General features: G+C 48.8%; 1 protein-coding gene across 2 annotated transcripts in view; it reads right to left on the bottom strand.

The window, feature by feature from the left end:
- Window positions 1-13,059, bottom strand: part of COL6A2 (collagen type VI alpha 2 chain) — a 102,458-nt gene extending 89,399 nt beyond the window's left edge. Inside the window, exon 1 of one of the 2 annotated variants that reach the window (XM_069225484.1) lies at window positions 12,907-13,059. The gene's annotated coding sequence lies outside the window, so the exon portion shown is untranslated. The remainder of the gene's footprint in view (window positions 1-12,906) is intronic. The other variant, XM_069225483.1, reaches the window with a different exon arrangement.
- Between the last annotated feature and the right edge of the window lie 12,467 nt (window positions 13,060-25,526).

Here is a 25,526-nt window from a genome sequence, read left to right as displayed (position 1 = left end):
TCGGGGAAGGCTTTGCTTTCAAATTTTAAAAAGCCTCATTAAATTTAACACATCTGGATTGCATAGTGTATAGATGCCGCATACTCTCAAAATGCCTGTAATATGCCAAGAAGACGCCAGATGTCATCATTATTCCATGAATGTGAAATTCTCAAAAGCTAAAAACTAAATTATCGATCCACATCACACAGTCCATAATGCAAAATCGGTAGCACAGCGCAAAACGTCTCTCTTTGCCGTGGACCCATCTTTATCTTATTAGGGCTTGCAACGAAAAGCTCAAGTTTTCTGCGCCAAGACACTAAAACAAGCATTTGCAATGCAGTGGGTCTCCCGTTTTCTGGAGGTAGAGCTATTAGCGTTGTAAATTCCTGACTGGACTTTTCTTGCCACACAAGCTGGAAATAAAGGTAAAACAGTTGACATAAACAAGCTGATTCAAAGCGCCGTCGTGAGCGTGAAGAGAGAGACAGAAGGAGAAAGAAGTTCGCTCGCAGTCAAAGTTATCGACAAAAGTGCAATTCTCCATGTAACAGGGTCGATGGCCAAGGCGGTAAAAATCCACCCTAAGAAGGGACAAAGGTAAAGCAGTTACCAACGAAAACAAAGGATTTTTGAAAGACAAGTTGGGGAACAAGTGATAGTGATTGGCGTGCAGTGGATGTGGTTAAAAGCCCAGATACATACCAACACGTCTGAAAAGCAGCGTTTGCGCGCTGCTATGCTTGACCAAAAAGGGTACTGGAAGATGGAATGACAGAGACCGGTTTACACTGACCACACATGCATGAATGAAACACCAAAGCAGGCATGGGCCCCGTTCAGAGAAATGAAGGTGTAAATTATAACACCCTTACTCTTTCATGTGACCTCTAATCCACATTAAGGGGCATATTTATACTCTGTTTGCGTCGGATTTGGGTCGTTTTTTTTACCCAAATCCGACGCAAAGCTAACTCCATATTTATACTTTGACGCTAGACCCATCTAGCGTCAAAATTCTTGGAGTTTGCGTCATTTTTTAGCGTGGACACCTACCTTGCATTAATGAGATGTAGGGTAGGCGTTTCCACGCTAAAAATGACTCTAAGGCATTTGCGCCTTATTTAAACTCCCGTGCAAAAATGACGCACGGGAGGGGGCTGGCCTTAAAAAATGGCGCGCAGCCGCATTTGCGTCATTTTTTAACGCCTGGGTAGGGCAGGCGTTAAGGGATCTGTGGACTCGGCAGGAGCCCAGAGGGGCCCTCCCATGCACCAAGGGACACCCCCTGCCACCCTCGCCCACCCCTGGAGGACACCCATGATGTGGGGACCCATCTCAGGTAAGTACAGGTAAGTAGAGGTAAGTATTTTTTTAATATTTTTTAAGTGGCATAGGGGGGCCTAACTTGGGCCCCCCTACATGCCACTGTGCCCAATGGCCATGCCCAGGGGACAGAAGTCCCCTGGGCATGGCCATTGGGCAGTGGGGCATGACTCCTGTCTTTGCTAAGACAGGAGTCCTTTCCATGGTGGTTGTGCGTCATAAAATCACGCGAGTCAGGTTAGCGTCAAAAGTTTTGACTCTAACCTGACTTGCACCATTTTTTGACAACCCCCATTATTCCCTATGACAGCGCTGCCCGGTTCGCGTTGTTTTTTTTTACGCTCACCAGGCAGCAGCCCGGCTAGCGTCATTCCATAAATATGCCGCCCGGCTGGCGCGTTGGAATGGGGTTAGCCCGCGTTAAATTTTTTGACGCAAAACTGCCTTCTTTGGGAATAGGTGGTCTCATACACCTAATAGTGTTGTGCTTCATCATAGACAACCTATCCCCACCCTAGTAGGATTGTGCCACCAGAGCGGACTCCACCTCTCAGTGAAATACACCCAAAGGGAGTTCTTAGGTAAAGCATTCTGGCTAATGAAGGGATCCAGTTGAATTCAAATTACCTAGCAGACAACTAGTGTTAATGCACCTTTAATAGTGGTGAGTATGGCCTTTCAGCATTATTGGAGACCAGAAACTTCCCAGCCTTTGTTTAGGTGATTTAATCACAGACCAGAATATGGTTTGGCCTGTGAAGCTGTTTCTTAAGTGGGGTATGTGTGGGTCATTCACTGTTTTCCATAAGTATTTTCCTTTGACAAGAGTGGTCAGAGGTCATACCAAATTGCTTGGGTCCCTTCTAGATTATGACATTACAAATGACGTGAATAACGTACGAAAGTGTGGTAAGTGATATTAGTGCAGCCCTACTTCTTGGAATTCTTGATCAAATGAGTGCAGGTGACTTATAGGAGCTTCTTTTATGCCGTACAGTAAACATTGTTCATGTGAAGGGGATTTCTCCAAATATTTTTATATTAAATCTAAGGGTTTATAGTATAGTCTACTTCTACTTGTGAAAAAAGCACTTATATTTTTGGCGAACTGCACACAAATAGATTCCATTCATGTTCCTTCTTTCATGTTCAACATGCATATTTAATTAATTATTTGTTTAGTTACTAGAAATGCATGTGGGCTCAGACCGAAATTAGGGACTATTTTCGTGCTTTGTAAGAACGTCCTGTTAAAATAACGAACTAAGGCCCATATTTATACTTTGCCAAAAAGTATAGTGATGGATAGCGCCATTCCTTGATGTCGGCCGGGCGCCATATTTATGGAATGGCGCTAGACAGCACTAAGGCCCTGTTAGCGTCCTTGTAAAGGACGCTAACAGGGCCGAAGAGGCGTAGTGGGAACCGGGACTTGTGTACCAAATTATGGCGCTACACTGTTTAGAGGCAAAAATAAATTCTGGCGCACAAGCCCCATGGACATGGCTCCAGTCTTAGTAAAGACAGGAGCCATGCCCACCACCCCAGTGGCCATGCCCAAGGGACAAATGTTCCCTGGGCATGGCCACTGGGGCCAGCGCCGTGCAGGGGGGCCCAAGTCAGGGCCCCCGAGCAACGTTGGACGAAAAAAGTATATATACACACCCGGACTTACCTTGGATGGGTCCCCCATCCGAAGCTGACCTCCTGGTGTGGGTAGGGGTGAGTTGGGGTGTCCCTGGGGACGGGGAAGGGCACCTGTGGGCAATTTCCATGGTCTCTGACCATGGAAATCTGCCTACAGGTCCACTTATGCCTGCCCATGCCCAGGCATTAAATAACGGCGCTAAGCAAGCCTAGCGCCATTATTTAAGGCCCCCATCCCCCGTGCTGGATTTAAGCAAGGGGGATAAATTTGGCTCAAAGGCCATATCGTTGTTTTCTGGACAGGAACACCTTCCTTGTATCTTATTGATGCAAAGTAGGTTTTCCCCTCCAGAAAACGACGTAAACTCCATAACTTTGTTGCTAGACGTGTCGAGCGCCAAAGTATAAATATGAAGTTTGGTTTGTGCTGAATAGCAGAAACAAATGATGGCAATTCAGTGCAAACCAAGTATAAATATGGGCCTAAGGGCCTGATTTATTAAAAGTTTGTGCCGCTTTTGCGTCAAAAAATGATGTAAAGGCAGCGCTAACTTTTCATAAATCAGGCCCTAAGTGAATTGTTTTGGCAACTTTGACAGCGGCATGCACAGGCTTCTAAGGGAGGTTAGTGAGGGAGTTACACAGGTTCAGGAAGCAGTACCAGCACCACAGCAGCCCAATAGGATCAATATCCATCCTATTGTGTCTCTTTGTACAAAAGACAAGTACTTTATTACATAGAAAACTTAGAATTCCACTATGTAATCAATGATGCATGAATAGCAATTTCACCAGTGCGATTCTTTGGGCTCCTCTGACAACTCGTCCTCAAGCTACTCGTCGCGGATCTAGCCCTCCCCTCAGGTTGAGATTTGTAGAGAGATTGGTGGGTGCAGCTTGTAGACTTCCTCCTCCTTGGTCTAGTCTTAGCACTCAATCTATTGGATCGGAGTCCATTCTGTCTCTCACTAAGGGGCATATTTAAACTCTGTTTGCGCCGAATGTGCGTCAAAATTTTTGACGCACAATCGGCGCAAACCCTGCCCCATATTTATACTTTGACGCCCGACCCCGCAGGCGTCAAAATTCCACCATGTGCGTCATTTTTTGGAAGGGGGAACCAGCCTTGCATTAATTATATGCAAGGTAGGCGTTCCCTTCCAAAAAATGACTTTAAGGCCTGTGCCCCTTATTTATACTCTGGCGTCATTTTGAAGCACAGGAGGGGGTGGGCCTTAAAAAACGGCACACAGCCTGATGTGCGCCGATTTTTAACGCCTGGGTCAGGGCAGGCGTTAAGGGACCTGTGGGCTCGGAAGGAGCCCAGAGGAGCCCTCCCCTGCCTCCAGGGACACCCCCTGCCACCCTTGCCCACCCCAGGAGGACACCCAAGGATGGAGGGTCCCATCCCAGGGAAGTAAAGGTAAGTTCGGGTAAGTATTTTTTTCCGATTTTTTTTGTGGCATAGGGGGGCCTGATTTGGGCCCCCCTACATGCCACTATGCCCAATGACCATGCCCAGGGGACATAGGTCCCCTGGGCTTGGCCATTGGACAAGAGGGCATGACTCCTGTCTTTGCTAAGACAGGAGTCATGAGTCATGTCAATGGAGGTTGGGCGTCAAAAAAAATGGCGCAAATCCGGTTTGAGGTCTGAATTGTGCCTCAGACCTGACGCACCATTTTTTGATGCACAACCCCCATTTTCCCATACGCCGGCGCTGCCTGGTGTGAGTCATTTTTTTTTAACGCACACCAGTCCGCAGCGCCAGCTAACGTCATTCCATTAATAAAGCGCCCGCATGGCACGTTGGAATGGCGTTAGCCAGCGGTAACATTTTTGAAGCACAACTGCGTTGGCGCAGTTGTGCGTCAAAAAGTATAAATATGGGCCTAAGTTCGTAATTGCAGCATGGACAACGTTCGGCCGTCCCGCAGAAGCAGGATGACGCCGGCAAGTGGATCCTCCAGGAGGCAAACAGCAGTATCCTCCAGAGCTGCACAGCAGCTGGCCATTTAACGTGTCAATCAAAGCCTCGTAGCAGCAGAAAAGGTTTCTATCAGCCACACTTTTCTGGGTAGCTGGCTTCAGATAGCAACTCACACCAGCACTTTAGTGGGCACTTGACTCACAATGCAACTAACTCCGATACTCCGGTGAGCACTGGTGCTTGTTCTTGAAAGTGACACGCCCACAGATGCCGATTCTTCAGCATGCAGAACACTACTCCCTTGAAAAGAACACCTTGATTCTTAATGAGACGCCCGAGGAAGCCTCTCAGGTCACTTAATCTTCAGGACTTGGATCCAGCCCACTTGGCAGCGTTGCAGTCACACAGTCCACTCCTGGAACACACAGCTGCCGGCAGGTGCATAGCCCAGGCTTACCACATGGCACACCACTCCAGGAGTCTGGCAGCTATAACAGGGATACACGATGAAGGTCACACTACACAATCCAGCAGTAGCACAAGTCCCTTGATGTAGTTGCTTAGTGAGTCTGTCAGGCGGATGCTATGCTAGGGTCAATTAGAGCGTCCCTTCCACAATACGCTTCTCTTGGAAGGGAGGCGCTTCCTTCCCTTTCCCACACACCAGATATCTTGGCACCCTGGGTAGTAATAAGTCCTCCTTCAGATTGGACTCCTGGTGATGTTCTTTTACCTTTAAGCAGTTGGCTGTCAGTGTGATTCCAACCCTTTGCTGCACAATAGTCTGAGATTACTCTGCAGTGAATCCCCTGCTTGGCAGACGGACAATGAACAACAATGGGTTTTGAGTTCCCTTCTTTATATAGAATTTGCAGATGGATGATATACCCAGGTCTGCTTCTATGACCTGGGAAGGCCACCTTCCAGGTCTGGCCTCTGTCTGAAAGGATGCTCTGCCCATGAAGACAGTCTCATGTGGAGTGCCCACCACAGATGTACAGAGAGGTGACAGGAGGCTGCACTCAGCTATGTATGGCTCCTCCTCGCAAAGTTCAGGAAAAAAACAAGAATATGTACCCTACCAACAGAAATGGCAGGCCTCAACCTGCACCCTTGTCATTTAGCAAATAACAGCTGTAGTCTGAGCTAATACATCCCAATGTTTCAGGACGGTCCCTGGCACTATTCATAGGGAAGCCTGTCTCCTCTTTCCTCAGCAGTGCATATGTTGCATCCTCTCCTATCTAGGAGATACCAGCAACACGCATATGTTGTCTGGAGAAAGCAACCTTCCCTCCCTCCATCTTGTTTTCTGGTCCAGGCTGTGGGTCCCTAAAATGGAAAACAAAGGCCTGTATCATTCATGCACAGCACACTATCACATCTAGCACACATGCACACGTACAACACTCTGGATTTTGCGTCCAGGAATCCTGGTTCATTGTGAGAAGTGGCACTTCATACGAATGGGCCTGTCACAACACATTGATGTCTCAGAGGTAAAACACTTGTCATTAGAATTCACTAACATGATGCAATATCCCCATTGTTCTCCATGCTTGAAACCTTGCGACAGAAACTTTAGTTCCTTCTCACTATGAGGGAACATCTGGTGTGCCCCTTCTTATTAAGAACAAGGTCCAGAACCTATCAGTGTCAAAAAACCAGGCCTAGGTCAATGTGCTAAGGCAGTATTAGTGTATGAAATTACCCAAACCTCAAACAATCAGGATCACAGGTATGCAGCTCGAACAAGTGACACAAATGTACATCAAGAAGGGGACAATTCACACCCAACAGAGACTCTGGAAAATGAGTGTGTCCATAAACCAGCCTAATTCTATTATCTGTAAATATTTATAGGACTGGATATGAGCCAATACGATGTGAAGAGGAGTGTGAGTGTGGCGGAGGTTAGGGGAGGCTGAGGTGAAGTTATGGTGTGGTAGGGGTGATGCTGCAGTTCAGGAATGGGATAGAAGGTGAGGGAAGGGAAGGGATGGTATGGGGATGAAGGAGGAGGGTCGGTGGTTGGAAAGAGGCCAGTAGAACAGGTTTAAGGCAAAGTGAGACTGAAGCAGTAGAAGCTGGGATTGAGGTTTTGGTTGAGATGAGTCTAGGTGTGATTAGTTTAGTTTGAGTCATGGTTCAGACGATCGTGAGGTTGAGGATGGATTAAGATTCGAGTAAACTAGAGGTGACTCTGAGGAAAGTTAGGGTAATATTGAGTTGTGGAGAGACTGGGTTGAGGCCCCGTTGAGGCGGGGTTTCGGTGATGATGATGTATGGTTGAATTGATGATCAGGTGATATTCAGGTAAGGCTTAGTGAGACTAGGTTGAGATTGTAGTTTGAGGTAAGATGAGGTGAGGTTGGTCTGTGGTGAGTTGAAGTTGAGTCTAAAGTGAGAAGGTGTAAGAGTGATGTGAGACGTGTGACAGAGATGAGGTTAAACTAAGAATTAAACTTACAATCAGTAAAGCTAAGGCTGCGCTAAATTGAAGCGAAATTGAGGTTGGGTTAAGTTGAGGTTTTTTGAGGGGAAGTTGCATTGACTTTGAAGGGTTGTGAGGCTGAGGTTGGACTGAGGCGAGGATATGTTCAGTAGATGTGGGATTATGATAAGGAGGAGAAATAAAGGTTGAGATGAGGAAAGGAGGGATGAAGCTGGTGTGAGGTTGAGGTGATGTTGGTGTTACGTTGAGGCAAGGAGGGAGTGAGATTGAGATTTGGTGATGTGAGCAAGAGATATGGTTGAGGTAAGGTGAGATAGACTTAAGATGAGATTTAAATAAGATGAGGTTAAGGTGAAGCTAAAGCGAGGGTGAGCTAAGGTTGGGATGAGTTTGAGGTTAGCTTGAAGGTGAGGTGGATTTAGGTTATGGTTGATGTGAGGTGAGGAGGCTTATGATGAGCTGAGTTGAGGCTGCATAAAGCCTGAGCTTTAGATGGGGTTGAGGTGAAGTTGATGTTGCAAGGTGTTTGAGACGGAGGTATGTTGGTAAAAGAGCTTAATGAACTAGTTAATGACTTCTTACCTTTTTACTTACGTGCTGGTGATCACAATGAGCCTCTGTGCCCACAGCTGCTGTAGCCAAGCTTCCATGCGGAAGCAACCAGTGCTGCTCCTAGCGGTATCAGTGGTGCTAAAAGACACCTGCAATGCCCCGTAGGACAGCTACTGACAAAAATAAAAGCAGGACTAAAATTGAAATAACCTTCTAGAACGCATGCAATCATGGGGTTGGAGGGTATTCTGGATTATAATATGTGTTTACACTGCTGTCAGTAACCTCTGAGACAGCAGAGCTGCCTCTCAAGTTGCAGAACTCCGGTTGCAAACATGAACAGAAGAGCGTGCCGTAATACTAAATGATCCCCATACCCCCCCCCCCCCCCCCCACACACACACACACTTCCGTCCAGAATATGATGAGGGGTTCCAGGGAATCCCATACCTCACAGATATTCATAGACTTTTAGTGGAAGGAAAGCCCCACACCTCGGAAGCGTACATCACCCAGCACTGCAGGGGCGAATGGGGTTCCGTTATGCCTCCGAAAGTAGAGCTGTCTCCGAGCTTGCACTCAGACATATATCCCAGTAGCAATTGAGATAAAAGAGCCATCCTTCAGGTGCCACACCTCCCAGTAAGGCCTGAGACAGCAGAGCTACCCCTGACGTCACACTGCACTCTACGGGCTGTGTTTTCGGAACAAATATGTGTGACGTTTTTAAGAAGAGAAAATAAAAAGTCTTAACCAACAAATACTTGATTTGGGACTCCTAAGATATGACTGTTTGTGTGGTGTACCACTCTTCTGTTTTTAACATCCTTCAGATGCCTCATCTCCCAGTAAGGCCTGAGACAGCAGAGCTACCCCTGACGTCACACTGCACTCTGCGGGCTGTTTTTTCGGAGCAAATATGTGTGACGTTTTTAAGAAGAGAAAATAAAAAGTCTTAACCAACAAATACGTGATTTGGGACTCCTAAGATATGACTGTTTGTGTGGTGTACCACTCTTCTGTTTTTAACATCCTTCAGATGCCTCATCTCCCAGTAAGGCCTGAGACAGCAGAGCTACCCCTGACGTCACAGTGCATTCTGTGACAGTTTACAATGAAGAGTCTGCACTGCTTACTGGCAGTAACCTCTGAAACAGCAGAGCTACCTTTCACGTTACACAGATATGAGTTAAGCCCTGGACACCTGAGCTGTCTCTTAGATTCAGTACATATCTCAGTAGCAATTACTATTAATATAACAGAACAACCCCCAGGTGACACACCTTTTGGTAAAGCCGGAGACAGCAGAGCTACCCCCTGGTGTTACACTGCACTCTACAACTGTTGAGCTATCCCTCAGTTTGCACTGCTATCAGTTACTCCTGGCACAGCAGAGCTATGCTTAGTTTACATACCTCTTGGTGGTTCGGGAGTCAGCAGAGCTACCCCACAGGTGCCATAGCTCTCATTCATTTCTGAGTCAGCACAGATCTACATCAGCTTACACTGCTGTCGTCAAGGCCTTGGCAAAAGAGCTACCTCCTTGATTGCACATTCCTCAGTAAAGCTTAAGACAGCAGAACTATTAATTGGGTTACATTGCTCTCATTATTACCTGAACAAGACGAGCTCTATCACAGGCCTCAGACCTCTCATAAATAGTTGGTACAGCAGAGTTACCACTCTGGTTACACAGATCTGTGTGAAGCTTTGGACAGCAGATCTGTCTCTTCGCATATCAACATATGTCAGTTGCAATGAATGTAACTGAAAAACACCCCTCAGAAAAGTCCTCTCAGTTAAGATATGAGACAGTAGAGCTAGCCCTTTGGTTACAATGCATTGAGTGACTGGCAAGACAGAAGAGCTATCCCTCAGTTTGCACTGCAATCACTCACACCTGAGAGAGCAAAGCTATACTTAATTTACACACATATTAATAGTATGAGGCCTTACAGGTCTCTGAGTCAGCCCACATCTACCTCAGGCTACACTGCTCTCATCAAGGCCTTAGACATAATTTCCCTCTCTTTTTACACATCTTTCGGTAATGCTTAAGACAGCAGAGCTATCAACTGGTTCACGTCTCTCTCATTAGTGTCTGAAATAGGCAGTGCTTAATTAGAGCAAAAGTAAGTGCCAGGCACTTGCCAGTTGGCCACTGCAGCTTGCACCTCCCAGTGCCCCGCCCAACACTGCCAGTCAAAGAACCAACAAAATTACTAAGCATCACACTCCTCCAGGTGTGACAATTCAGACTAGACCAGGCCTCGAAAACTATAAATTGGCGTGGGAGACAGGGATCAGTCATTTTTAAGGTATATTGAATTAACGAACAACAGTTGCTTTGCTCATCTCTAAATTAGACAAACAGCGCCACTATGTGGCAGACTTTCATAAGACCAAGTGTTGCCAATTAAGTCTCCAGCACCAGAAACCACCACTTCAAATTAAGCACTGGAGACAGGAGAGTTCTATTAGAGGTCCCAAAGCTGTCCTCAACAGTTGACACAGCAAAGCTACCCCACAGTTTATACTCATTTTGTGATTCAAGCAACAGCGGTCTCTCTCGGGTAAGCATGAGTATGCAGAGTTAGAGTGTCAGGGTATGCAAAGTTAGCGTGTCAGGGTATACTGCCCTCACTGGGCCATCAAATAGCAGTGCTATTCCACTAGTTACTCTCAGGCTACAAACTTCTGAGTAAGGGAGAGATACTGAGCTGTCCCTCAAGTGAAACAGTCCTCAATATGTTAAGTCCTCTATTGTAAAGCGCTCAGAACCAGCTAAAGAGGAGCCTTCCTTCATGTTACAAAACTCTCGCTCAATAGATAGATTTTAGAAATATCCAAAAAGGGACCCAGCTGTCAGTAACCCTTCAGACAGCAGAGCTGCTTGTTAACCTATGCCAGGGCCACTGTAAGTAATTGATTTTGCGGCTATGCTTTCCACATAATTATGGATTTGTCACATTTACCACATAATCCATCATCTGCTACATAATCTTCAGATTTGAAAAAAAAAAGTTTTTAGTTCAAAAGTATGAAAAGTAACTACCACGGGGACACCATATGCCAGGCAGCGGATGTCCCTTTACAAAGGTTGACTGGTCACATTTCAGTTTCGTATTGTTGTATTTGAGTGTCCAGTAGGTACAAGTGAGGTGAAACCTTTGCCCATGCAGTGGTATTTGGGTGTTCTGACAAAATTAAGTAGTAAAACTATCACAATATATCTGCATAGTTTGCCTTTTCTTGCCCCATAATTTATTGAACGCTGCCGCATAATTTGGCCTTCCTCTGCTATACAATTCTAGTGGCTCAGGCCTATGCACAGCCCAGTAAGGATTTTGACTGTAGCTATTTCATAGGCTCAGACCTCAGAGGGAGGGGCTAAGCCCAGCCCGCACAGATGACACATGATCTGGCCTCAGAGTCAGAGCTCGCCTGTGTTGCATTAACAATCTCTCAGAACCGAGGGAACAGCAAACCTATCCGCAGCACTAACATCATCTTCTCCACAACACGTAAAACCGCTCCATTTATATAATTCAGACCCACTGGCCTTGTCGACGCTTAATTCTGTTTTTAACCTCTCAGCACTTCTTGAGGGTAGGCGGTTCTGTGTATTTTGCACCCTGTGAAAAAGAACAGTCCGAAGCTGCGCTGCTATAAAACTCACGCCCCAGAAGTATAACTGTCTCTGAAGTTCGTTAATCCCCGTGGTGCACATCACAGTACAGAGGTGTTAGAGTCTGGAAACAGTAAGTGCAGAAACTCACGGTGTGAATGTAATTGTACTGAAGTGCCGAGTACGGACTTTAAAAAAGCCCACCCCGTCGGCGAAGTGCCAGCGTTGCCCCCTGTGGCAGAGCAGCCTTAGTGTGGAGGCTTGGCAGTGTCTGGAGATCACCACAAGCACTTCACGGGTCCTGGCCGAAGCACGGGGATGCTGTTAAACTGAGCGCGCGCTGCCGTGCTGCACGGACAGACGCTCCTGTGGTTGTACTCGCGCTGCCTGTGCCACGCAGGGAGCTCGAAAAGGGACGCTTTGCCAATGTCTTCGCGATGAAAGGCGCGTTAATAAAAATAATCGCGACGGGGCGTTTGCCCTCTTTTTGGGTTATTTGGGTTATTTGGAAAAAAACAGCGATGACTTTATTGTCATTTGCAGAATGTTCCCCACTGCCCTCCACATACAACCCCCTTGCACCCCAACAATGATTGAGGCGCTGTCGTTTGGACAAAGCTATCCTGAGTAGATCGACCAATGTGAAAAGACAGAGCTAGAAGACAGATAGACAGATGACGAACAGAACAGCAGATAATGTTGTGGTGGGCAGATGATATACTGATAGGTAACCATAAGAAGGACAGGTGGGCAGCTGATGTGCACCCGTGCAGATGATGGGTAGGTGGGGAGATGATGATGGATAGGTGGTCACAAGAAGGACAGTTGGGTAGAAGACGAGCCCGCGAGAAGATGATGGGCACTCGGTCAGATAATCAACAAGTGGGCAAATGCTAATCAATGCTGTTCTTCATCAGAAGACAAGATGCTCTCGTCAGTAAATCTTTACGAACCCTGCTATACCTGCCCACCCTGTATTGGCTGCCAAATACCCTTCCCCAAGGCTGCCAACCACAAGAGGCTAACCAGAGCAGACCCTGCCAGCCCGCAATGGCTGTCCACCACACACCCCACACCCCAAAAAACGTTGAACTGCGCCTCGCTTCTCAGAGCGCCCCTCTCTTCTCAAAGCACCCCGCTAGACTGACTATGTTAAAATTTTCCTTTTTTGGATAATGCATATGGCTCACAATTACATTTACATCCATGCCAAATCCCGTCGGAACCGGACCTGGACCCCTTTATGACCTACTAGGCACCTTCATCTCCTTTTCTAACAACGGGAGATGGCACTGCAGAACTTTCTGCAGAGCCCAGCGCACTGTTCTTTCTGTTCCCTATAGTCTCCTAAGGTGCTTTACTATTACACAATAAAAGGATTCCTACCTGGGAACTCAAAGAGCGCTCGCGCCCGGGACCCTCGGACCTCAGCTGCTGCTAGGGCTTCTTCATGGGTCTTCCCCCCGCGGAAAGGGTCCTTTTTCCAGAGTAGAGGCAACCAGGGAGTGACCGAGCCTTTCCTTCTACAGAACGTCAGCCCCTCCGAAAATATCTCCGCCCCTTAAAACAGCCCTCTGAGGCACCAGGATCCACCGCCCCTTGGAACACCCCTCTTCGGAACAAGTTTCTGTAGTGCCCCAGCCACACCCCTCTGTGTTCAGTGCGTCGTGTATGCACTAGGTGGTGCTGTGGGTCCACAAAAGCCAGTCTCAGAAGCAGTAACGGTAGGCAGAGCCCAACCCGATCTAACACTGCTAGGTCCAAGGCGCACAGCTCCAGGCAGAATCCCCTGTGCTTGAAGAAGCTGGGACATTCTGCACCACCCCTCACGGCCTTATCAAAGTCTCTGGTCAGCATAATTTCCCCGTTTCCCCGGACATTGTAAACCACAGGGGGACTCAGATTGCCCCTCAACTGCCTGACCTAATTCTGAGACCAACTGCACCAGGACACCCAGAGTGTAAGAGACGAGGCTCCATCATTCTGCCCAGTGGTGTGGCAAAGGCGTCATAGGCGACATAGGCGCTAATGCAGTCAGTGAAAATAGCCCTCCTGTCCAAAGTTTGGTAGCCACTATTGGGTTACAGAGGGCTCCTCAGTCCCCTGGAACCGGGAACCACTGCACCTGCTGCACCATTGGTATGTATGCCCCTGATTCATCCTCCCCCTTTTTATTGAAGAACTGGGCGAGCAGCAGAACCTAGGAATTAAAAGGCGGATACAATGTACACGTAGATTGAATGGGTATTGGGTGGCCTGCAACACCCCGTAGGCCATGGTTCGGAGGATGGGAGAGGTTGGGTGAGTTCACTGCTTAATGTGAGCCGGTGGTTTCCAGTGCGGGGCACCGGCACTTATTTTTGATAACCAGGACTTATTTTTCTTCCTTTAGCATTTACTGTGAGCTAAAGATGCATATGGGAAAGATGGAGAAAGAGAAAAACGAAAAAGTGACACAAAGGGAGTAAGCTGCAGGAGTGAGCTGAAGGGACAGGGGTGGCTGTAACTGGACTAAAGTGGCCCAAAATGGCTTCAGGATTACGCTGCCTCAGTATTTCGAGCCCGCACATTTAATTGCAGCAGCCCCGTGTTTCAGAGGAGAGCTTTGGGCGCCGGCCGTTTTTATTTGCAAATTAAGCTCAAGGTGGGTTAGTGTCCTACTGTCCCATACTCTGCCAAGCACCAATACCCCTCATGGGGAGGGGAGGGGGGGGGGGGGCAGAAGGGGGGACGCTGTGAGGGGGGTGGGTGTTAAGAGGCAGTGGGGTAATTTTTGAGGACTCGCCCGATCTTCTGGTGTTTTAGTCCAAGAGAATTATAACAGAGCGAAGCAGGGGCAGAGCTTCAAGACGGTGGGGCGGGTGGCGTTGTTTGGGCTGCCCCCCCTTCTCAATAATTGTATTCTTTAGTAAATAGTTGGATACCAGGTTTAAGTACGGTATGATGAGGCGTTTGTTGGATTTCACTTGGAGCTTTTACATACACATGCAGCCAAACACACATACAGTCTTCTCGTCTGTTTCAAAGGTCTTAAAATGTTTTTTTTTTAATACTCATTCTCGTTCTGCTCTCCTCTCTTCCTACTGCTCCTTTAACCCCCTCCTGCCCTGCTTCTCATAACCAGCGAGGTTGTTGAGAAATATGACCCCCGCCTCAGTTTTACTGACCAAGCTAGGCCCATGGCGGGAAACGTGTCTGCGTCGACAAATGTCGACGAAAACCTTATTTATAAACGGTAAAAGAGAAAGGAATGCCATGAAGGGGATGAATTGGAACCAGTGAAGAAAGCGAACGTGAAAATACTGAAGAATATAGAGTACCAGAAACAAATGGGGCAAAAAACAAGAAAAGAGGCGAATACACAAAGTGAAAGGAACAAAATGTTGCAAAAAGAAACGGGTGATAAAGGGAAACTACAGCAACGCAGTTACAGCAGTAGATATCAGTGAAGCCAAAGCTTTCTAGAAGTTTCTTGGACAGAGATTACTATGTTCAATTCTCATTTTCATCTTAGCCTTTGTACAAATAAATCTCTCTGTCTGGATTTTCATAACCAGATAATGTGTCCTCGTTTGGACACCCGCCAATTCAATGTAGACTGCATTTTCCATTTAACTTTTTTATGGAAGGGAATTGAAAATAAAATCCTTTACCACTGACCGGGCGCGATGGTTTGGCCTAGTAATCGTGAGTTATTTTGATTTTATCCCATGTTTGAACACACTTTTCTTGTGCTAACTTGGGCGGTGTTCTCTCACATTGACAGTACTCTTAGTTGAAATATGTCAAGATGAACCGTTGCGCAGGTTTTCCCTGTATGCCCATTTGCCCATTATTGTTTTATAATAATCTATTTCGAATCCATCTATAATTAATCGATGGCTTTGATAAGAGTATCCTATTCATAGGACCAATAGGCTCACTTCAAATGATTCTGCAGATGGAGACAGGAAAAAGCACCTTATAAAACCGAAGCAGATTGAAGTCTAATCATTCCAATTATAATTTTTCCATTGACGTCATCAGGCTTATACAACCCAATAACTTTTACATGGCAAAGCAACAGACAGAGGACGGCGGGTATTGTGCAACTCATATTGTCTCACGTTTTACTGTCATAAGTGGATGATGGCACGGCCGCCTTTATAGTGGACATCGTTGACCGAATTATAGTGTGTGGACGGGTCTTCACCATTCCAGAGGTACACCAATTGTGGGAGTGTATATAAGAGTGCGAGGGGTCAATTTAAAACAAAGAGATATTGTTAGGCACGATCTCCATCTTTTTGAGCATGTCAACATGTTTCGGCTCAATGACAGGTCCTATGATTTCTTGAGGCCTGCACTCCTTATTAAACCATATTTCCAAATACATTGAATACCATGTTTCCTCTCACCGCACACCAGCTGGCAGTGTTGGAAGTCAATCAATCAAAAAAATTTATAGAGCGCGCTACTCACCCGTGAGGGTCTCAAGGCGCTTGGGGGGGAAATTAAGGGGGAGACAAGGAGGGTCACTGTTCGAACAACCATGTTTAGAGGTTCTTTCTGAAGAGCAGGAGGTCTTTGGTTTTGTAAAGGTTGGTGGGGAGGGAGTTCCAGGTTTTGGGGGCGAGGTAGGAGAAGGACCTGCCTCCTGTGGTGGTGCGTTGGATGCGGGGGACTGTGGCTAGGGCGAAGTCGCCTGATCGGAGGTTGCGTGTGGGAGTGTGGAAGTTCACTCTTTCGTTGAGGTAGGTTGGGCCGGTGTTGTGGAGGGATTTGTGTGCGTGGATGAGGATCTTGAATGTGATTCTCTTGTCTATTGGGAGCCAGTGAAGGGATTTGAGGTGTGGTGAGATTTGTTCGTGGCGGGGGAGGCCAAGGACGAGGCGTGCAGCTGTGTTCTGGATTCTCTGGAGTTTGCATTTGAGTTTGAGTGTGGTGCCGGTGTAGAGGGCGTTACCGTAGTCTAGTCAGTTGCTGATGGGTGCATGGGTGACTGTCTTCCTGGTCTCTGGGGGAATCCATTTGAAGGATGTTTTTTAGAGTGCGGAGTGTGTGGAAGCAGGAGGAGGTTAGAGCATTGATTTGCTGTGTCATGGTGAGGGAGGGGTCCAGGATGATGCCGAGGTTGCGTGCATGGTTTGCGGGGATGGGCCTAGGGCGGTGTGCCACCAGGAGTTGTTCCATGTGGTTTTGTTGGGGCCAAAGATGATGATCTCGGTTTTGTTGGAGTTAAGCTTGAGGTGGTTAGTTGTCATCCAGTTGGCAGTGTCGAGGAGAGCAGCGTGTAGGTTGGTTTTGGCGGTTGGTTTTGGCGGTGCGGGTGAGGGAGAAGATGAGTTGGGTGTCATCTGCATAGGAGAGGATAGGGATTCCGTGTGATCGGAAGATGTTGGCTAGGGGGATCATGTAAATGTTGAAGAGTGTGGGGCTGAGGGAGGACCCTTGGGGGACTCCGCAGATGATCTTGGTAGCGGTGGAGTGGAAAGGTGGAAGGCAGACTCTCTGGGTCAGGTCGGTGAGGAAGGAGGTGAGCCAGTCTAAGGGTTTTGTGGCGAATTCCTATGTTGTGGAGGCGTGTGCGGAGTGTGTGGTGGCAGACAGTGTCAAAGGCGGAGAGGTCTAGGAGGATAAGTGCGACGGTCTCGCCTTGGTCAACTTTGGCCCTGATGTCGTCAGTGCATGCGATGAGGGCGGTTTCCGTGCTGTGGTTGTTGCGGAACCTGGACTGTGAGGGGTCAAGAGTGTTGTTTTCTTCGAGGAAGTGGGATAGGCGGGCGTTGACTAGTTTCTCAGCAACCTTGGCGGGGAAATGGAGGAGGGAGATGGGGCGATAGTTGGAGAGGATCTCCGGGTCGGCTTTGTTTTTTTTAGGAGAGCAGTGATTTCCACGTGCTTCCAGGGGTCTGGGTAGGTGGCAGAGTCGAAGGAGGAGTTGATTATGTCACGGAGTATGGGGGCGATGGTTGGGCTGGCTTTGTTGTAGATGCGATGTGGACAGGGGTCGGAGGGGGATCCGGAGTGGATGGATTTCATGTTTTTTTCGGTTTCTTCGTGTGTGGTGGGGGCCCAGGTTGTGAGTGTGGTGCGGGGGTCATGAGTGGGGGTTGAGTTGGGTGAGTGAGGGGTGTGTGTGGTGGGTGGGTGTTGTATGAAGCTGTTGTGGATGTCCAGGATTTTGTGGTGGAAGTGGTTGGAGAGGGCGTCACATAGGAGCTGTGTGTGTGAGGGGTCTATGTTGCTGGCTTTGGGTTTGGCTAGTTCGTTAATGATGGTGAAGAGTTCTTTGCTGTGTTGAGAGTTGTTGTCAAGGCGTGTCTTGTAGTGATCTCTTTTGGCGGTGCATATGAGTTGGTGATGGGTGCGAGTGGTGGTTTTGAGGGTGAAGAAGTTGGTTGTAGAGGGTTCTTGTCGCCATACTTTCTCCGCTTGGCGGCATTTGCGCTTGGAGTCTTGGAGTTCGGGGGTGAACCATGGGGCGTTCTTGATGATGCGGGTGGCGATGTGTTTTCTGAGGGGGGCTAGTGTGTCTGCGCAGGTAGTGATGCATTTAGAGAGGTTGTGTGCTCCTGTGTTGGGGTCGTTGGTGTGGGGGGGGGTTGTGAGCCAGTTGGGAGTTCAGACGTTCTGTGGGGATCTTGTCTCACATGCGGTACGGTGTGGTGTGATGGTGGTGTGTGGGGGGTTTGGTGAAGGAGAAGTGGACGCAGTGGTGGTCAGACCAGAGGAGTTCGGTGGTGTGGGTGTAGGCTATGTGTTGGCTTGAGGTGAAAATTGCATTGAGCGTGTGTCATGCTGAGTGGGTGGGTCCGGTGACCAGTTGTTTGAGTCCGAGGTTGGTGAGGTTATCTATGAGGGAGGTAGAGTTGTGGTCTTGTAGATTCTCCAAGTGAAAGTTGAAATCACTGAGGAGGATGTAGTCTGTGGAGGTGAGGGCGTGCGAGCTGATTGTGTTGGCGATGGTGTCGCAGAAGGCGGGGCGTGGTCCTGGTGGTCTGTAGATTAGTGTACCTCTGAGGGTGGAGTTGTTGTTAATGTGGATCAGGAAGTGGATGTGTTCTGTGTTGTCGATAGTGTCTTGGGAGCTGGTGGTGACTTTGATGGTGTCCCTGTGTAGGATGGCGATGCCACCACCTGGCCTGTTGAGGCGGTCTTTGCGTTGGAGTTTGTATCCCTTGGGGGTGGCGATGGCTATGTCGAGTTCCGAGGAGGGGTTGGTCCAGGTTTCCGTGAGGAAGGCGAAGTCAAGTGAGTGTGATGTGATGAGGTCCCAGAGTTCTATGGCATGTTTGTGAAGGGAGCGGGTGTTGAGGAGCAGGCAGTTGAGGTGGTTGTGGTGGGTGGTGTTGGTGTGGTGCATGAAGGTCTTGTTGCGGGGTGTGTTCTGGTTGTGGGGTGGTGTGCTGCGGGGCTGGGTGGTGGGGGCATAGCAGGTGTGTATTGCGTTGGGGGTGTTGTGTTTGTTGTCGGGGGGTCGCTATGGTTGGTGTGTGGTGTGAGGGATGAGGAGCAGGAGAAATGACAGGTGTAGCAGGTGAAGGGGCCATGAGTGTGTGTGGGGCTGGAAAGGGTGCAGGTGGGGTGAGGGCCTGGATTGAGTGAGTGGAGGGTGAGTAGGTTTGTCTGAGAGGGCCAAGGGCACTGGCGCTGGGCGCGGCCTTGTCGCGGACGGGCGCAGACGGGCTTGCCTTTGGCACGCCTTTGGCGTGCCAGCGGTGCATCCGCTGCGCCTCCGCACCGCGGCTGCCATAAATGAGGGGAGGGAGTGGCAGCTGGGAGGAGGGAGGACTGGGTGAATGGGAAGGCTGGGGGGGTGGGGCCACAGGGGATGGACGCAGCGGGAAAAACTAAAGGAAAGAACGGACAGTGAGGAGGTGGGGGAGGCGGGAGGGGCCGCGGGGACGCAGCGGCTGGGGATTCCACTAAAGGAAGGAAAGAATGGACGGTGAGGAGGTGGGGGAAGGCAGGAGGGGCCGTGGGGACACATCGGCTGGGGATTCCACTAAAGGAAGGAAAGAACGGATGGTGAGGAGGTGGGGGAGGCAGGAGGGGCCGTGGGGACACAGCGGCTGGGGATTCCACTAAAGGAAGGAAAGAACGGACGGTGAGGAGGTGGCGCGGAGCGGCGGAGTGAGGAGCGACCTGCCTGCTGGAAGCAGGGTCAAGTGTTGCTCCTCGTTACCATGCCGCGGCTGCCATAAATGGGGGGGAGGGAGGGAGTGGCAGCTGGGAGGAGGGAGGGCTGGGCGAATGAGAAGGCTGGGGGGTGGGGCCGCAGGGGATGGCAGCGGCGGGAAAAACTAAAGGAAAGAACGGACGGTGAGGAGGTGGGGGGAGGCAGGAGGGGCCGCGGGGATGCAGCGGCTGTGGATTCCACCAATGGAAGGAAAGAACGGACGGTGAGGAGGTGGGGGGAGGCAGGAGGGGCCGTGGGGACACAGCGGCTGGGGATTCCACTAAAGGAAGGAAAGAACGGATGGTGAGGAGGTGGGGGGAGGCAGGAGGGGCCGTGGGGACATAGCGGCTGGGGATTCCACTAAAGGAAGGAAAGAACGGACGGTGAGGAGGTGGCGCGGAGCGGCGGAGTGAGGAGCGACCTGCCTGCTGGAAGCAGGGTCAAGGGTTGCTCCTCGTTACCGCTCCGCTGCTGCCATAAATGGGGGGAAGGGAGGGAGTGGCATCTGGGAGGAGGGAGGGCTGGGCGAATGGGAAGGCCGGGGGGGGGGGTGGGGCCGCAGGGTATGACAGCTGCGGGAAAAACTAAAGGAAAGAACGGACTGTGAGGAGGTGGGGGGAGGCAGGAGGGGCCGCGGGGACGCATCGGCTGGGGATTCCACTAAAGGAAGGAAAGAATGGACGTGAGGAGGTGGGGGGAGGCGGGAGGCAGGAGGGGCCGCGGGGACGCAGCGGCTGGGAATTCCACTAAAGGAAGGAAAGAACGGACGGTGAGGAGGTGGCGCGGGGTGGCGGAGCGAGGAGCGACCTGCCTGCTGGAAGCAGGGTCAAGGGTTGCTCCTCGTTACCGTGCCGCGGCTGCCATAAATGGGGGGGAGGGAGGGAGTAGTAGCTGGGAGGAGGGAGGGCTGGGCGAATGGGAAGGCTGGGGGTGTGGGGCCGCATGGGATGGCAGCGGCGGAAAGACTAAAGGAAAGAACGGATGGCGAGGAGGTGGGGGGAGACGGGAGGGGCCGCGGGGACGCAACGGCTGGGGATTCCACTAAAGGAAGGAAAGAACGGACGGTGAGGAGGTGGGAGAGGCGGGAGGGGCCGCGGGGACGCAGTGGCTGGGGATTCCACTAACGGAAGGAAAGAACGGACGGTGAGGAGGTGGGGGGAGGCGGGAGGGGCCGCGGGGACGCAGCAGCTGGGATTCCACTAAAGGAAGGAAAGAACGGACGGTGAGGAGGTGGCGCGGGGCGGCGGAGCGAGGAGCGACCTGCCTGCTGGAAGCAGGGTCAAGTGTTGCTCCTCGTTACCATGCCGCGGCTGCCATAAATGGGGGGGAGGGAGGGAGTGGCAGCTGGGAGGAGGGAGGGCTGGGCGAATGAGAAGGCTGGGGGGTGGAGCCGCAGGGGATGGCAGCGGCGGGAAAAACTAAAGGAAAGAACGGACGGTGAGGAGGTGGGGGGAGGCAGGAGGGGCCGCGGGGATGCAGCGGCTGTGGATTCCACCAATGGAAGGAAAGAACGGACGGTGAAGAGGTGGGAGGAGGCGGGAGGGTCCGCGGGGACGCAGCGGCTGGGGATTCCACTAAAGGAAGGAAAGAACGGACGGTGAGGATGTGGCATGGGGTGGCGGAGCGAGGATGGACCTGCCTGCTGGAAGCAGGGTCAAGTGTTGCTCCTTGTTACCGTGCCGCGGCTGCCATTAATGGGGGGGAGGTAGGGAGTGGCAGCTGGGAGGAGGGAGGGCTGGGCGAATGAGAAGGCTGGGGGGTGAGGCCGCAGGGGATGGCAGCGGCGGGAAAAACAAAAGGAAAGAACGGACGGTGAGGAGGTGGGGGGAGGTGGGAGGGGCCCCGGGGAAGCAGCAGCTGGGGAATCCACTAAAGGAAGGAAAGAACGGACGGTGAGGAGGTGGGAGAAGGTGGGGGGGGCGCGGGACACAGCGGCTGGGGATTCTACTAAAGGAAGGAAAGAACGGACGGTGGGGAGGTGGCGCGGGCGGTGGACCGAGAAGTAGGTGAAGGTCACTGCAAGATACAAATTAGTTTTAAAATTGAGTACCTGAACACATTGCCAAGTGAGCAGAAATAAATATAGAACACAATCCTAGGTGCAGTTCACCTGGAATCAATGTGTGTGCACGTCTAGAAATATAGGTAAATGTGAAGTCAGTGCAGTTTATTGTGATTTACATGGCAGCGACTAATACATTTCTGTGTCCATGTATGAAGGGGAAAGTTTTGGGAAAGGAAGTTTTCTGCATGCTGCAGTAGCGTGTGCTTCCCCGCCCTGAGTTGATCTCCTGGCAAGTTGCTGGAAAGTTCCTGTTGGGGTTTTGATTCTCACCTCAGTGAACATGACAGATACGCATGGAAATTGAAGGTGTTCCTGTTTACATAGTCTGTGACCTTAGAGCTGAGTCTGAGAACTGAATGGGGTATGTAAAGTACATCCACGTTTTACAGAGTGTCCACTGCTCGCTCTGCCTAGGCTGTGGTAGATTGCTAGTGGAGGCAGCATTAATCTATAGTCAGTGGTACCTCTACGCCTTGGTAGGGGCAGACTACCCGCTTCCTCTTGGTAAAGTCTGTGCAGTCTCCACTACCAAGGTCCTTTTCAACTTTAATATGTCTGAGATATGTGTGCTCAGAGAGTATGTTCACTGGTTGAGAATGAATTGGTGAGCCATTGTGGTTAAAATAAACCAAGCTGCTATCTGTTCTGACAGACATTCCTGTGCCACTGTGTCCCTCCTTACCTCTTGCAGAAGCTTGATAGATTGGGGGAAGAACCAGCCCTTATCTGTGTTTAGTTCTGGCTTTACTTCTGGTGGATGATGGTCATAGCCTGCAGGTCTGTGGATATGACACACAGGTACAAAGAGCCACGGCATGAGGGCAGCAGACTATGCCCATGCAGTGAACACACAGTGTACATGCCCCCAGGATTGGAGGGCCCTCCAGGATTAAAAAATGGTGGGGGGGGAGAATTTGTCTATCAGTGAATGATAACAGACTTGCCTCATCATCCAGTGGATTCTTCAGCACTTCACTTGTCATTCTTTATTCAGTTTTCAATAGTGTTATAGCCAGCAATCATTGATGGCATGTCAGGTATACATATATTCAACCTTCCTCCTTAACATATAAAACCTTAACAGGCATTTGCAATGCAATGGGTCTCGCGTTTACTCGAGGTAAAGCTATAAGCATTGTAAACTCCTAACTGGACTTTCCTTGCCACATAAACTGAAAAGTGAAACAGTTTCGCTTAAGCGAGCCGACAGCCACAATGAGCGCAAAGCAAACACGCAAAAGGAAACAGAAGTCCGCTCACAGTGAAACTTATCGGCAAAAGTGCAATTATCCATGTAACCCCAAAAGTGCATTTATCCATGTAACTGGCAAAAATGCAATTATCCATGTAACAGAGTCAATGTCATGCAAAGCGCTCGACTTCTGCCAGCTCAATGTCATGCAAAGCGCTTGACTTCTGTCCAGCGAGATCATGCTGCCTACGAAATAAAAAATAGTGCAGAAATCATACAGAAATCATACAGAAATCATGAAGACTCATATGTTTTCAGTAGTTAGCCAGTGTGCTCGAGGCGGGCGAAACACCAGAAGAGGCATGGCCTATGCATGCCTTCCACTAAGGAAATCAAGCTAATTTTAAAAGGCAAGCCGGCAAACCAACCAAATGGATGGGCTTGACCTGGGTGTGGTTAAAAGCCCACAGAGAGATTACACCAGGGGCGGAGCAATTTGCGGTCGACCCTAATAAAAAGAAGAGACAAACAATAGTCAGTCAGTCATTTTAATTTATTTCTGCTCTTCGGCCATAAAAGAACATAAAAGAAATACAATACATAAGCTGTAGCAATAAGACAATGCGGTTAGATAAAAATAATTCTGAGATAAAATTCATTCAAAATCCTAATATCATTTTCAAATATGTACAATTTCAAAATGAAAGTAATCAAATTAACACAGAAAGTTCCTAACAATTCATTATTGTAACCCCCTCCTTCGGTGCAGTACACCTAGCCCCTAATCAATCCTATAAACCCTACTATTTAATAATAAGGAACAACTCTTAATAAAGTGACAGTGCTTCCCCATTTAGGGTACACAGAGGAAATCTTCACCCTTCTAACTCCGATATATAAACTCTTCAGCAAATAATAACAGCAGGGTTTAGTCTAGGTTCCTCTTTCCATCTCTACTTACAGTATAACATTCAAGATTAAATTCTGAAATATTTTAAAGTATTTTCATAACCCGATCTAGCAATTCATGCCTTTAAAACTCCTTGTATTTCAATTAAAAATCGGCCCAGGGCACAAGTCACATTTAAAAATCTCATATCTACCAAAAAACTAAGAGCTTGACCCTGAGTAATAATATCATATTCCCATAAAATTGGCTTTAGAAACTTCTTGCGTGCATCTAAAAACCACAGGCAGTCCAATAAGATGTGTTGGGCACTATATTTTTTGTTTTAAGCCACATGTACATTTGCCCAATTCATCTCTAATTACCATTTTTATTTTTTGGTCCACTTACCAAGGATTTAGTCCAACCCTAAATTTTAACAGGGTATCCCTTAATTTTGGGTTCGGTAGAGACTCTATCTAGGGGAAAGTTTCCTTGTTTCGTCAGTTATGCAGCATAAACTGGGTGGATATTTTCCCCTCCAGATACCTTAGATCTGCTTCTCTGGCCTTATTATTAACCATGGCATGCAGTTCCTGTTTTGGAATCTGTTCTCTTTGCCACTGTGTAAGCACTAAGTCTAAAGAGGCATAGATCTTTTCTAGCCGTCATGTCACTTGGGATGCCCAGTTCAGCGTACTTGCCTGTATTTCCCTTTTGCATAGTCTTGCGATTTTAGGAATCTCCACATCAGACAAACTCAGCCAATATTTCAGTCCTGCTTGCATTTCCTGGTAGCTCCACCCCGTCATTTGTCATTCCACCATTATTGCCTGAATCATACTTGTTGGGGGGAGCGAGAGCAATTGTTTTACACATCTGCTTTCTTCTGTGTCCCAATTTAGCTTCCCAGCAAGGGATAGAATTTCCACCCCATATTGAAATTGAGGACACACCATAGCATTAAAAGCGTAAAGTACTGGGTGAAGGGACGGTCCTCCATACTTTCGACTACATTTTTTAAAACCCCCAGCCGCTGTTACTGCGTGGTTTTAAGTGTCTCAATATGCTCTTTCCATATTAGTTTAGAATCAAACCACATTCCTAGATATTTATATTTATCAACTAATTCTACTTTATCAGCTCCTAGGGACCAGGAGAACTCCCTCTTTCTTTTCCCTAACACCGTTATTTTCGTTTTGTCCAAATTTACTGTAAGTTTTTTATTTTGACAATAAGTGTAAAATGTATCTAATTTTCTTTGCAGCCCCAGTTCTGTCAACTATCACAAAATCATCGGCGTATAATAAGCAAGAAATATGAATGCCATTCATTTTTTGGGAAAGGCCTTTAACCACCTTCCATACACCTGGCAAATCAGACAGAAATATAGTAAAAATTAGTGGGGCCAGGACACATCCTTGTCACAACCCATTCTTTATAGGAATCTACTTAGAAAGCGTTCCTTCAGTATCTAAGATCACCTGGGCCCAGGTTTGCGAGTGTAGTCCCTGAAGGAAAATAAATAAGTTGGAATCAACCCCAAGCCGCTACAACTTATTCCATACCAAATCTCGTTCCACCAGATCAAAAGCGGCACGGAAGTCTACAAAACAACAGAACAGGCATTCTTGTACTTCTATTGACTTTTTTGCCAATGTCCACAGACTAAAGCAATGAGCTATTGTAGAGTGGCCTTCTT

The sequence above is a fragment of the Pleurodeles waltl genome, chromosome 3_1 (assembly GCF_031143425.1).
Source record: "Pleurodeles waltl isolate 20211129_DDA chromosome 3_1, aPleWal1.hap1.20221129, whole genome shotgun sequence".
NCBI lineage: Eukaryota > Metazoa > Chordata > Amphibia > Caudata > Salamandridae > Pleurodeles > Pleurodeles waltl.
Note: the sequence above shows the minus strand (reverse complement) of the source record. Positions and strands in the feature narration are given on the sequence as shown.